The 12,197-nt window shown below is 46.7% G+C and overlaps 1 long non-coding RNA gene across 1 annotated transcript in view; it reads left to right on the top strand.

Annotated features, from left to right (window-relative positions):
• The first annotated feature begins 8,500 nt into the window (after positions 1-8,500).
• LOC138514297 (uncharacterized) overlaps positions 8,501-12,197 on the top strand; it is a 122,758-nt gene continuing 119,061 nt past the window's right edge. Inside the window, exon 1 of the long non-coding RNA XR_011281908.1 lies at positions 8,501-8,835. This is a non-coding gene — a long non-coding RNA (uncharacterized lncRNA). The remainder of the gene's footprint in view (positions 8,836-12,197) is intronic.

Raw genomic sequence — 12,197 nt, 5'->3', positions numbered from 1 at the left:
GCATTGTCCACAAGGCCTTCTGGGGCCATGGGCCTCAATACCTTTGAACTCTCTCTGCCTAAATATCTCATCTGCCTCCAACTCCCTCATGGTCAGTCGCTTCTCCAAGCAACAAGTTGGTGGTAGATCAATTTCTTTGGCTGGGGCCTCCCTCTGGAACAGCCTCCCTGCCCCCTGAAACTTGAGGAAAACCATCTCTGGTTCCTGAAGCACCTCAAAACCTTTCTCTTTGCTTATGCTTCTTCTCCTCTTTTCCCTGCTGATTTCCTGGCTGGTACTAAAAGTGCACTGGTTTACCTGGCCAGCCTCTGATCTAGGGCCCAGGTCCCCTCCTGCACCATTCGCACACCTGCACTGCCCTCCTGGCAACCCCCACACTTTTGTACTGTTTTCTGTATCCCTACAGTCCCACTAACAGCACTTGACACCTGAAGCCTGCACTTACCCTTTACCCTTGCACTTGTCACCTGCTGGCCATATTTTACTATTGCTATTTATACTATTATCCCATGTAATGCCACTGTCCCCTCACCCTTCCCCCCTTCACTTTCCCCTTCCCCCTTCCCCATGCACTTGCGTTTTCTGAATGAGACCTGCCCTAGTAGAATCGCCGTCTGTCTTCCCTCTGTTCCCCCTCCCTTGCCTCGTCGCGCCTTGAAACACTTGTGTGTAGGCGGGTTATAAATGCCATATCATATCATATCATATCATATCATGGAACCAGAGTACATGCTGAAGAGATGGTGGGCACAGAACCTGGGAATCAACAGAGAAGAGATGCTGGACATGGAACCGGAGTACATGGTGAAGAGATGGTCGGCTCGGATCCTGTCAATCTACAGAGAAGAGATGCTGGTCATGGAACCAGAGTACATGGTGAAGAAATGGATGGCATGGAACCTGGGACTATACAGAGAAGAGATGCTGGGCATGGAACTAGAGTACACGGTGAAGAGATGGTGGGCACAGAACCTGGGAATCTACAGAGAAGAGATGCTAGGCATGGAACCACAGTAAATGGTGAAGAAATGGTGGGCATGGAACATGGGAATCTACAGAGAAGAGATGCTGGGCATGGAACCAGAGTACACGGTGAAGAGATGGTGGGCACAGAACCTGGGAATCTACAGAGAAGAGATGCTAGGCATGGAACCAGAGTACATGGTGAAGAGATGGTGGGCACAGAACCTGGGACTCTACAGAGAAGAGATGCTGGGCATGGAACCGGAGTACATGGTGAAAAGATGGTGGGCATGGAAGCTGGGAATCTACAGAGAAGAGATGCTGGGCATGGAACCAGAGTACATGGTGAGGAAATTGTGGGCACAGAACCTGGGAATCTACAGAGAAGAGATGCTGGGCATGGAACCAGAGTACATGGTGAAGAAATGCTGGGCATGGAACCAGAGTACACGGTGAAGAGATGGTGGGCACACAATCTGGCAATCTACAGAGAAGAGATGCTGGGCATGGAACCAGAGTACACGGTGAAGAGATGGTGGGCATGGAACTGGAGTACACAGTGAAGAGATGGTGGGCACGGAACCTGGGAATCTACAGAGAAGAGATGCTGGGCATGGAACCAGAGTACATGGTGACGAGATGGTCGGCTTGGATCCTGGGAATCTACAGGGAAGAGATGCTGGGCATGGAACATGGTGAAGAGATGGCGGGCATGGAACCTTTGAATCTACAGAGAAGAGATGCTGGGCATGGAACCAGAGTACATGGTGAAGAAATGGTGGGCACAGAACCTGGGAATCTACAGGGAAGAGATGCTGGGCATGGAACCAGAGTACATGGTGAAGGGATGCTCGGCATGCAACCCGGAATGCAACATTGTGTATGTGAATGTAGAGTGCCTTTATCCAAAGTCTTCCATTCTTTAGCATAGAAGTGTGAAATGTATGCACCTTGGCAGGACAAGATATCATTACTGACAACCTTCTCGCGGCACATGCCCACAGAATTTAATGTTGTACACAGTTTCAGGTTAAAGGGTATCACTGCATGTGAGCATTAAAACAAAAAAAGTTATCTAACATGCGCATGTTCATGTGCACATGCACTCAGGCTGGAAGACCTGCAACATGCACATGCTGGAGAATTTGGGAAATCCACCTGCCTTGACGTGCATTCCCACCATCCAGGTGAAGACTGGATGCAGAGCGCAGTCATTGAGAATGCACTGAAGTCCCAGCGTACTGTGGGGTGGTAGTGCCTGCATGGAGGTCATAGTTCAGAGGTTGCAGAGAGTGAATAGTGTAGTGTCTTCAGAGTACAGGGGAAAGTGCCTACATACAGCGGTAAATCCGATACCACACAGTACTGCTGCAGTGGTTAGTGTACAGAATGCAGATTACTAAGGCATGACAGCGCCTGGCCACAGTGGGGAGTTTAGCACCCACAGAGTACTGAGTGGAAGCAGCGCCTCTGGACAGTGAGGTAGCGACTGCACACGAGGTGCTAGTGTAGTGTAGTAACTGTGGGTGATTTGGTAGTTTTTAGTGCCTGCAGGGTGGGATTACTTTTCTAAGGCTGTAAAGTACTTCTGGATGTAAGTGCTTGGAGACAGTGGGTAGTTCAGCAGCAGTAGAACACTAATGCTGACAGTGACTGGTGACCCCCCTCAGCACTTCTCTCCTCCCCTTTCCCCTGAACTTGCGCAATCTGAATGTCTCTAGGCCTAATAAGATCCTTATTTTTTGTCCTCCCTCTGTTTCCTCCCCCTTGCCTTCTCGCGCCTTGAAACACTTGCGTATGGGTGCGTTATAAATGCCATATCATATCATGGTTTGTGTCCCCGGTCACTTCAGAGTACTGGGGTAAGGGGGGCGATACCTGAGAGCAGTGGGTAGGTTAGCGACTGCAGATTACTGAGGGGAGACAACCCCAGATCATGTTCTTGTTGGAGTCTAATAGCGATCATACTATTGATGTCATCCTTAAACAAGCTGTAATAGACACATTTAAAAGTAAAATCAGCAAAAGACACAAGGCTTATCAAGTGCTGCATACCTGTCAACCAGCCCCCATCCTGCGTAGCCAGCAGCACTAGGCATGCTGCAGCATGTAAACCCGTGTTCCCACATTCAAAAGGTAAAGGGATACTAGGCATGCTGCAGCATGTAAACCCGTGTTCCCACATTCAAAAGGTAAAGGGATACTAGGCATGCTGTAGCATGTAAACCCGTGTTCCCACATTCAAAAGGTAAAGGGATACTCTAACTCCCAGAATCCCATGTGTTGTTGGATAAATTCCCGAACCTCTGGAGATAAGAGACCCTCATGACATGGGTCCAGTTATCACAGGAATGAGTTCTGTCCTCCAAGGCCGCTCAATGGACAACTCACCTCATCTTAACCACTGTCTGGGCATTTCTTCCCAGTGATCTGGGGTGAATTTCTTCCCAGTGATTCTGGAAAAATGTTGCTCTCAAAATATTCCCTGCAACCATCACCAACCATCACCAACCACGGCCTCCTCTCTCTTGAATGTTGTTCTGTGTCCAAGTCATGGAGTTGTATACTGCGGCTGCGCAGAACCGAAAACACTACAGCCCAGACACTAATCTCCAGAAATTGTGCAGACGAGGTATGTGTGCTACAGCACTATCTGCTTTCCCACCTTAATTGTTGAATAACGACCCTTCAGTTTGCTCTGTGGATGGTCCCATTTCACAGGTGCTGGAAGCTATGCAACCTTAACTACACCCCCTCGAGCTAATCCAGAATAGTGCGTAAAAACCTATCCTTGGGATCAAGCCCAGGGACCATATCCCTCCAGCCCTAAAAATTCTCTACTGGTTCCCAGTGGCTGCAAGAGTCAAATTGAAGTCCCTCTGCATCATCCACAAGACCTTCTGGGGCCTGGGAACACGCTATCGCCAGCCCTACCTCCCTAAATACTCCCCTGCTGGAGCCCTGCACTCCTCTAACTCCAACTCTTTGACTATCAAACTCTTCTCCAAGCAGAGAGGGGGGGCAGGTTTATCTCCTCGGCTGGCGCCTTCCATTGGAACAGCCCCTCTGCCCCTCTCAGACTTGAGCCAGACCTGCTTAAGTTCTGAATTTGCTGAAAACTCTGCTCTTCTCTACATCTTTCCCTCTCTCCCTTCCCTGCTAATCACCCCTCTGCCGCTGTGACTGATGGCCTGATCATCATGAATCTCACAGGATTCCAGGCTCTTCTTCCTAGTCAACATCAGCACCCTCCTCCAATGCACTGCCCACGTGGGCCCCTGAGTGGCGGCTCTGAATCCCAGCCTGGGAGTCACCTGCATTAGCATTGCCTGAGGATAATCTCCTTGGCTCCCGTTAGCACTTCCCTCCCAGGCCATCCACCAGCACTTGTCCTCTCCTCTGCTCCCCACATCCCTCCCTATCGCTTGCACTATTTTTGTGATTTTTATTTGCCTTGTTCCCTCCCCATTTAACCTTGTGGTGCTTTGAAAGACAATTCTGTTGAATAGGTGCCTAACAAATGCTCAATAAAATAAAAGGAATACAAAATGATGCCCCCATTGAGTTTTCCCAAGAAAACTGATGACATCACCAATGGCATGATGATATCATATGTGACATCACTTATGACAACATGCGTGACATCACTGTTAAAGCAGATGATGCATGCAAGAAAGAGAGATGCATCATTTAAAATACATTTTTCGCGCCTTGAAACACTTGAGTATAATCACGTTTTAAATGCCATATCATATCATATCTTGTTTCTGTACGGGCGGATTCAGGTGCAAAGCTTGGTTGGATTTTGTATTTACAAATAAAGGCCATTTACAACCATGGTATTCTTACACATCAGAGTTACTCTGTATTGACTGAGCATTGGCTATGATGAGATAGTCTACCCCATTTATCACTCAGTTCTAAAAACAGTGCCTATGCACAGAAGGCATCTTAGTACCCCAATAATGACTTTACCGCTGCCCACTGAAGAATAAAACATACATAATAAGGGGCCGTCTCAAGCCCCAAAGTTATCTCACTATATATTGGACCTTCATTTTGGTACTTTTGAAAAAATAGAACACTGGACGGATTAACACTAAATGAGCAAAAGCACACTTTAGGGACCAGACCAAAGATCCTCATGCAAGTCTGGTGCAAATCAATCCTGCAGCTCGGACAGTAGCTGCAAGAAAAATGTTGTCTGCATTCAAGTCTATAGAGATTTCGAAATTTTTTTAACCCTTTACAACTTTTCCCACCCTGGACGTAACTGCAAAAAAAATTCCAAGAACATTCAAAGTCAGGTCTATATTGTTTTTGCAAAGATTTGTGCAGATTTGTCGAACCAATCCAAAATAATATGCCGCCCAACAACTGCTCTACACTTACCTTAACCCCCTTACAACTTTGCACCCCCCTTGATGAAACCAAACCAAATGGAGCAATAATATTCAAGGTCAGGTCTATATTGTTGTCAAAATTGTTTGTGTGGATTTGATAAATGGCACCAAAGTAATAAACTCTTTGACATCTCTGTAATGTATGCATGTATTATATTCACTGAAAAAACGTTTACTATGAAAACAATTCCGATGAACAATACATTGCAACAAAACCTTTCAAATTCACTGAAATAACCTTAGTTAAATAGATGTTAGGGTGAAACTTTCACATAGCAAAACCCTTGAAATTCGGCAGACAATTCAGACAGAGCCACCTTAACTACTTGCCCCCTGTTGCACAATGTATGACCACAGTGATGACATCAGACATGACATCACTGATGACATCACTTGTGGTATCACTAATGACATAATATATAACATCATTGATTATGTATTGGTTATATATTGTGGAAATGGAAGTCTCAGTGTGTGGACCCCCAACATCCTTTACCTGTGTTTCACACATATGTCACTTGTTTACTGTAAGCTTTCTGTATTTTTCATTTTAGCAATATATTGCATGACTTTCATTTTTCCCAAATGTATTTTCCATCTTGCACTGTATGTGAAGGTATATTAAGTTTCCCTACCTATGAACCTACCCACTCACCCCTGACTGCAGTTTCTGTGCTGTTTATGCTCATGGTTTATTTCTGCCAAGTGCTTGCTGTCCTCCTGTGTTTGTATTTTGTCCTGTATTTGGTTATTCCATTGATGCTTCACTGTGCTTAGTTCCGGTATTGCCTACTCACTGCATTTATTACTTTTACATTATGATCTCTATAGTTGCTTGTTTTCTGGTACACTGGACTTTGACCACCATGTGCCCTTTGTTCCTGCAGTGTATTGATAGCAGACATTGTGTCTTTGGTGTTTGTGTGAGAGACCCTGCCATGCTATGCAGACCTGTGTTGAGTGCCTACAATTGTGGTTAGCCCACTCTGCATCATCCCCTGTACTGTGTAGTATGTGTGGGGAGGTTGTGAAACCCAACCCATGCTTCTGCCCCAGGACTTCATTCCCTCCAGGTACCAGTTCCCCCTGTTGCTAAACCTGTTCCCAGCCAGGACTTACCAGCTTTAACAGCTTTAGCCTGGAACTGGCCCCTTTCATCTCTTCTTGAGAATTTGTGCCCACCTGCCCTGCACCCCGTAATCTTCCCTACCTGTCACCAAGCCCTGGGACCAACACAGAAATTAGTTCTCCCTGTTATATTCAACCTGGGCGTGGGAGTGGGCGGATTCTGGATGGACACTTTTCCTATTCCTTGTAATTTCCCTCCGCTTTGTCCTGTCACCATGCTCAGACCTGCAAACAACCAGAAATGAGGTCCACCTCTTGTGTCCATCACGGGGTGTTTTGTGTGATGAATCTAGTGAGATCATCCCCAAGATCCCGACATGGGCCTCCTCTCATGTGACCAGAGAAAGGCAGCTGTAACCTGATCCTGACCCTGGGGGTGGTATTATGCAGGAGGATCACATGGGAGGGGATGCATGTAAAGGGGAGTAGGAGACCTTTCTAGATGATTCCCCTAATGTTCCTAAAGCCTTAATTGATTTTTGTAAACAAACAGATAATGTTGCCATAAAAACAACTAGGGACTTCAAGTCCCATAGTGCCTGTAGTACTGGGACGAGGAAGAGGGATTCAGGGTTGATAAAGTATCAGGAGCGGTCTGGTTGTTGTAATAGAAAGCCCCTTAGTGGGATCTTCAAATATATAAATGGGTTTCAGATGCAGGAGGCTAGAGAAGCTGATGGTCTAATAGTGGTTGCAGCAGGACGCTGTGCCGAAGACGCTGTAGATGCAGAGGAAGCGTGGTCATGCAGATAATGTGCAGGGGGAAGCAGTTCTGAAGAAATCAATGCCATGTGGGAGACAAGCTCCCAACTTGCTGTGAACTGCTCCATTAAAGAAGTCACAGCAGAGATCACACAGAGCTGTCTGAGATCCTCGAAAGGACTGTGTGGACCGTGGCAGTCGGACCGGAGCAGGCAGAAGTGTAGAAGGCCCTGAAGAGACCTGCAGCAACACCAGTGAGTCAAGAGATGCCAAGGCATACCGGTCAGTTGGCCTAAAGCAGCAAAGAGAACGCTAGGTGGAATTGATCATTTTGAATACCGGACAAATGTACTGAGGCAAACTGTGAGCAACTCTCCTAACAAGGGATACCAATTAGGGGACAATTGTAACCTGCAATGTCAAAGCCACAGAGGAGTGATATTAAGGCAAACTGGGAGCAACCCTCTTGAGAAGGGATACCACTTGGGGGGAGATTGTAACCTGCATTGCCAAAGCCGCAAAAGAGTGATTTCAAAGCAAACTGGGTGCTGTCATGTCTCTGCATCTCTGTCTCTGGGTGGCATTGTCTGCAGACCTGCAGGATGCTTTCTACCATCTTCAGAGAAGACCCTAAATCATTATTTAACATTTCCTTTCACAAATCTGTATATCCAAAAACATGGACTTCAATTCCCATAATTCCAGTTCTCATTCCCTGGTTATTTCTATACATCAGTCTTGGAACCACAATCTCCAGAAGCCCTTGAGATTAGTGCTGCTTTCACTTTCCCATTGACCAGAGAGGGAGGAGGCAGATTACCTTCAGGTGTGCTGCTCCAGGTGCTGCTAATGAGCCTGCTTCAGCACAGGGCATGACAGTATTTAAGCAGCTGCATGCAAGAGCACAGGGCTCTTGCACTGGGTTCGCTCCCAGCCCTTTGCACCTTGAGCCTCAGAATTCTTCTGTTTCCTGTTGCTGACAGAACCTGTTCCAGTGCCATATTCTCCCTGCCTTGCAGCCCTGCTCCTCTGCCTATTCTCCTTTGCCTTCTGCACTGCTCCTCTGTGCTTCCTGCACTTCAGCCCGTCTCCCCTGCTTGCAGTCTTCTGTTCCCTGCCTGCAGCCCATTGCTCTCTACCACCTATTATCTTGTTCCCTGCCTGCAGATCCTTGTTCTATGCCCATAGCCGTGTGTAAAGAATGTAATGTGCCTCGCGGCGGTCGCGCGTGCTCTCGAGCTTGTATGGAATGAGAGTCGCGTGACCGCAGCGAGGAACGGCAGTTATAGGAGATGAAAGGCGGCCTGAAGAAAGAGGGGCTACTGGCGAGCTCCGTGTTAAAATAAACAACTAAATGTTTATTCAGTGTGGCCTCCCTTCTTCAAGTGGCGACGAGGGGGCACACGGAGCTTGCCGAGGAGCCTAGCGACGTTCCTTTGAAGCGGAACGTGCTATTTATAGCTGGAAACAGGAGGAAGCCGGTGGAGAGGTGGGGGCCTGAAGAGCAGCTGTCTCCGCAGTGCCTCGGAGCATGGCGCTGCAGGGGGACGTTCTCCCCACTCTCACGTGAACGGCCACACAAGGAAAGGCTGTTTGTCCTGGTGGGTGCTGCCCAATCACCCTCTCATTGGACACGAAGGTGAGGAGCAGGGAGAGGGGGGGCTGGGGGCACACCCAGGGAGGAGGTGCAAGGAAGGAAAATTCTGAGTAGATGAAAAACACCATAAGAGGGGTGTGTTCAGAACAGGACATTAAAGATACAGCAGAGGTGAAACCCAGTGGCTGGTAGTGTGCACAGGAAGACTTCCTCCCAGAGGACAGTAAAGTAACGGCATAGTCTTAATTATATGGTGTGTCGAAGTAAGACTGTAATATTGTGAACAAATACTATTCATATATAAGAATCGCCTAAAGGGACAGCACAGGAGACTGGCAGAAAGTATTGGAGATAAAAGTAAAGTAACACCAAGGGCGAAAATTGGAAAGTAAGCCACTAAGTACAAGAAAATGGCTGCGGCAAGTATGGCACCTCCGCCACCGTTCCTGTCAGAACCTGGTGCTCCACCTATAAGTTGGGATAGGTGGAAGAAGCTTTTTGACACGTACCTGATTGCCATTGGAGGGGATAAGTTTGCAGCAGCAAGAAAGGAGGCAATCCTGCTGCACAATTTGGGAACCGAAGGCAGAAGTGTTTATGATGGATTATCGGATCCTCCACAAGAAGGCCAGGGAGAGATGGACCAGTATTCTATAGCAGAAAAGAAGTTGGAGGTCCATTTTGAGGCTAAGAAAAATATAACATTTGAGAGACACAAGTTCTTCCAAAGAATACAAGATCCACAAGAGCCGGTGGAAAACTTCATTGCAGCGTTGAGGTCTCTTAGTCATACGTGCGAATTTGGATCGCTCACAGACTCTCTTATAAGGGACCAATTAGTCCGTTGCACAAATAACATAAAGATACAAGAGAGGTTACTATCAAAGGATGCATCACTGGAGTTGGCCATAGAAATGGCAAGGAGTATGGAACAGACCCATAAATATATGACCACTATGAAGGGAGACAAGTCAGAGGGAGAAGTGGCTGCTGTAAAGGGATTTCGCAAGACTGGCTTCAACAAAGAAATCAAATGCTACAAGTGCGGTAGTAACCGTCATATTTCCACAAGCATGTTTTGTCCAGCCAGGAACATCTCGTGTTTAAAATGCAAAAAGAAAGGGCATTTCGCGAGAGTGTGTAGGGAATCAGGGACGGTGCAGAGTATTGAAGCACGAGGAAGAATGTCGGAACAAGGTGAAGATTTAGAAGTGGGAAGGAGCAACCAAACAAAGCATGTATTGGAAGTAACAGAAGTATCAAGCAAGGGAGGTGCACCCACCGATGTATTCATGGTTGATGGAAGAGTGGTGACAATGAAGGTGGACAGTTGCTCACCGTGGTCATTGATGTCCAAGGCGACATTCTTGAGTTGCATGCAAGGAGACGTGACAAAATTAAAGGAGCATAATATTGAGCCGTATGCATATGGAAATGTTAAAATTGGAATTATAGGGATGTTCCGAGCTTCCATCAAGTATAAAGGGAGGAGCTGTGAAGCAGAGATATACGTTACTCAAGAAGGTTCTTCACTTCTGGGATGGGAAGAACAGTGGAAATTGGGAATTAGGATACAGGCGAATGCGGAGAGACCAGTTGATGTGGCTGAATTGAAGGATAAATGGGAAAAAGAGTATCCCATGGTGTTTCAGGAGGAACTGGGATTGTTGAAAGGTTTTGAACATGAAATTCGATTAAAGGCAGGGGCCAGTCCGAGGGTGCACAAGGTGAGACCAGTACCTCACGGATTGAATGAGAAACTCAAAGAAGAAGTGGAGTCGTTACTCCAAAGAGGAATAATAGAGAAGAGTGAAAGCTCGGAATGGCTATCGCCGGTAGTAGTAGCAGCTAAGGCCAATGGAGACATTAGGTTATCCGTGGATTTGAGAGATCTGAACAGAAATATACTAGTGGATAGACATCCCTTACCAATAATAGGTGATCAGCTATCAGTACTGAGCAATGCCAAAGTGTTTTCAGTTATTGATCTTTCACAAGCTTATCATCAGATCCCGTTGAAGGAGGATTGTCAACACCTGACAGCATTTATTACAGTGTTTGGTTCATTTAGATACTGTAGGATGCCATTTGGGCTGGCGTCCGCAGCAGCCGTGTTCCAAAGGGTCATGGAGACGGTGTTGAGTGGAGTGAAAAACATTATTGTGTTCCAGGACGATGTGTTGATATATGCTAGTTCTACTGAAGAACATGATGTAGTGTTGAGACAAGTGTTAAGCAGATTGGGTGAGGCAGGGTTGACGGTGAAGAGGAGCAAGTGTAAGATTGCGGTACATAGGGTGGAGTATCTGGGACATGAGATAGATGAGCAAGGGGTGAGGCCAAAAAAGAACTTGGTGGAAGCAGTAAGGTGCGCACCTGTACCCAAAGACAAAGAGCAGGTTAAATCATTTCTCGGTTTGGCCGAATATTATCATAGATTTGTGAAGGATTTTGCCAAGGTATCAGTGCCTCTCAGAATGTTGCTAAAAAAAGGAGTGAGGTTTGAATGGTCTAAGGAATGTGATGTGGCTTTTGAGTGTATTAAGCAAGCAGTGGGTGAGGCGCCATCCATAGGTAGATTTGAACCCAAGGACAAAACGGTATTGGTAGTGGATGCGAGCATGTTAGGACTGGGTGCGACGTTAGTGCAGTACAATAAGGACAATACTGAGAGAGTGATAGCATTTGCGTCTAGGACGCTAAGAGGGGCAGAGAGCAAATATTCTGTCATTGAAAGAGAAACTTTGGCAATGTTTTGGGCAGTAAATCATTTTAAGTTCTTCTTGTGGGGAAGAGGATTTGTGGTCAGGTCGGACCACAAACCACTGGTTCAGATGTTTGAGAGTGGCAGGTGGGCCACTGGTTCTCCAAGAATAAGCAGGTGGGGTCTGGGACTCCAAAACTTTAACTTTGAAGTGAGCTATTTACCAGGGAAGCGGAATGTTGTGGCAGACTGCCTTTCCAGACTGCCTCTTAAGGGTGAACCTATAGAGGACAGAGTGACAGAGGAGGAGTTAGTGGTAGCAGAGGTAAAAAGTGCGGTCAGCAAGGAGGAATGGGCGAAGGAAGAGGACTCTGATAATGACCTCAAGTTAGTCAAAGGTTGGACGGTTACGGGGTGGCCAGAAAGGAAAAATTTGGATGGTAAATTCAATGCTTGGTGGGAAGTAAAAAATGAGTTAAACTTATGTGAGGATAGGTTAAGGAGGGGGAGGTGCATTGTTCCTCCTCATTACCTAAGGTCAGTACTAGTTGAACTGGCTCATCAGGGGCATCCTGGAGAAGCGGCTATGAAAAGGAAATTGAGGCAGAATTATTGGTGGCCGGGAATTGACAGGTGTGCAGAAAGGTGTGTCAAGGATTGTATAGTTTGCCAAACGAGTGACAAATGCAGAGTGGTGAGA

The sequence above is a fragment of the Ambystoma mexicanum genome, chromosome 12 (genome assembly GCF_040938575.1).
Source record: "Ambystoma mexicanum isolate Mex_15411 chromosome 12, UKY_AmexF1_1, whole genome shotgun sequence".
NCBI classification, from domain to species: Eukaryota; Metazoa; Chordata; class Amphibia; order Caudata; family Ambystomatidae; genus Ambystoma; species Ambystoma mexicanum.
The sequence above is the reverse complement of the archived record's forward strand: the minus strand, read 5'-3'. Positions and strand labels throughout refer to the sequence as shown.